Here is a 2,651-nt window from a genome sequence, read left to right as displayed (position 1 = left end):
TCATATTTAGGAGGAAAAGTTTAGGATCAAAACCAAAATCTTTTTTGACAATTAGCTTCATCTTACCATAAATCTGTTTCCAATACTTATTAACCATTTTACAATTCCACCACATATGAAAATAAGAACCTGGGCTGTTGCCGCATTTCCAACACATTGGGCTCTGGTCTTTATATATTTTACAAAGTTTCATAGGAGTGAGATGCCATCTATTTTGCATTTTATGGTAGTTTTCTTTTATGGCTATACAGGTGGTATACTTAAGCCTAACATTCCAATTTTTTTCCCATTGCGATAATGGTAATACTTCCTCCAGTTCCTGTGCCCATTTGATCATACAGGGTTTTATGGTTTCCTCATGCATTTCTAAATAATTCTGGGGGTAAATAAGAAAAAGATTTCTAAGTTTTATAATCTCTTACTGGATCTAGGAGTATTTGGGATTTTGAAGCTTTTCAGATTTTGAAATATTTGCATATGCATAATGAAATATCTTGGGAGATGGGACCCAAATCCAGAAATGTTTTTATACAGCTTATATATTTAGCATAAAGATAATTTTAGACACAATATTTTTAATAATTTTGTGCATGAAACAAATTTGTGTACATGGAATCATCAGAAAGCAAAAGTGTCACTATCTCAGTCACCCATGTGGACAATTTTGGATTTTGGAATATTTTGGATTTCAGAATTCTGGATAATGGAGACTCAACATGTAATACCAGTTTTACAGGAATTACTTCCAGTTTGCTTCCCATATCAATTCAAGGTGCTGGTTTTGACCTAGCAAGCCCTAAGCCAAAGGCCAGGATATCTGAAAGATTTCTTCCATATGAGCCTGCCCAAAATTTGAGATCTTCAACGGAGACCCTGTTGTTTGTCCCACCACCTCACAAGGTTAGGTTGGTAAGGACATGTAACAGGGCTTTCTCTGCAGCAGCAAATTATGGATCTCCCTATTGAAGGAAATTCGGCTGGCTCTATTTGTTTTGAGCTTCCAGAGGGAAGCTTAAAAAGGGTTGTTCTGCCTGTCCTTTGATTTTTGAAACTGCTCTGTCTTAATTGTTTGTTCTAAAACTATATTTAAGGACTGTTGTAAAAAGTGTTTTCATAGTAATTTAATGCATTTTTGACATTTAAAAAATCCTCCTAATGGTTTGAATCTTTTTTATTTCTCGTGCATTGTCTCAGGAGCCCTTATGGGTTGGAGGCAATATATAAATTCTTTTAATTAATAAATATTCGATACTCACCCGAGAGCTGAAGGTGAACTCTCCCTCCCAAACAGGAAAACAAGAATAACATGCAGTCACATCTGGATGGCATTTCACATCAGTAAGCGAAGTGAATGTTGCCTTGGCAATTTTGCTCAGGCCACATCTGTGGGGCTCATCATTCTTTAAAGAGCCATTTGGTCCGACAGGAGGGCAAGAAAACAGTCAGAGAGCAATCTGGGACTCAGTGGCGGTTCTACATCACAGGCCTGACTTGGCAGAAGTTGATATTCCACTGCGCTGCTGGAAGCCCTGCTTCTTCCCTCAGAGGACCCCAAAATCATCCTATAAATGTTCCTGCATACTGAGAAAGAGAATACAGACTGGAATCCATAGGAGTTTTGTAATTCATCATGGTGATTCTGTCGAGGCATTATTTCTTCATAAATGGACTTTTATCTGCGGGAAATAGATTGCCCAGTTGTGTAATGTCCATATCCAGTAGAGGGCTGTGGTTGCATTACTATGTAGCAGAATTGTCATAATGCCCAATGTGTGTTGGTGCACAATACACGAGTGTTTTTTTTGGGGGGGGGGGGGGGGAGTGCAATAATCGCATACTGATGAACATCGGTCCCAATGTAGATTGTCCACTCTTGCTGGTGTCCTGTTGCACATCTTTGAAATTCTGTGAAGGGGTCTCTTATCTCCTCTGCTATGTAGCTAGGAACAGTGGGCCCTTGGTATCTGCTGGGGTTTGGTTCCAGGACCATCCCAATGGATACCAAAATCTATGGATATTAAAGTCCCATTAAATACAACGGTGTAGTAAAATAGTGTCCCTTATGTAAAATGGCAAAATCAAGGTTTGCTTTCTGGAATACATACATACACACACACACACACAGAGTTGACCTGATGTATAAGTTTTGGGACCAAAATTATGGATTTTTTATATGACTCATGAATAAGTCGAGGGAAAAACTTAGGGGCATCTAACAGAAGATGTAAAGGATGAAGCTAAGGAAACAATGCCAAAGAACTTAGAAAATTCTGCCAGGCATAACTGTTTGTGTTCACACTTAAGGCTGGATGGATGAGAGAGTAGAGGCGGTCGGAGCTTCTTTTAGGTGTTTCTAGGAGGTATTAATATTTATTTATTTTCGTTATTTATACCCCGCCCTTCAGCCCTAATGGCCCTCAGAGTGACTTACAATTATTATTTTTAATAAGACAATTCCCTGCCCTCAGGCTTACAATCTAAAAGACACGACACAAAAGGAGAAGGGAATTGTGGTCGGGAAGGTAATGAAGTCCAGTGGTTCTTCTCTCCCTCTGATGCCTGGACCAAGGCAGATGGACTAGAGGGAGGGCTCTTCTTCTTCAGGCTAGCCCTGGTGTAGCTGGGCCAGCCTATTCACTCCCTCCCAGGCT

Source organism: Sceloporus undulatus, chromosome 1 (genome assembly GCF_019175285.1).
Source record: "Sceloporus undulatus isolate JIND9_A2432 ecotype Alabama chromosome 1, SceUnd_v1.1, whole genome shotgun sequence".
Lineage (NCBI taxonomy): Eukaryota > Metazoa > Chordata > Lepidosauria > Squamata > Phrynosomatidae > Sceloporus > Sceloporus undulatus.
The sequence above is the reverse complement of the archived record's forward strand: the minus strand, read 5'-3'. Positions refer to the sequence as shown.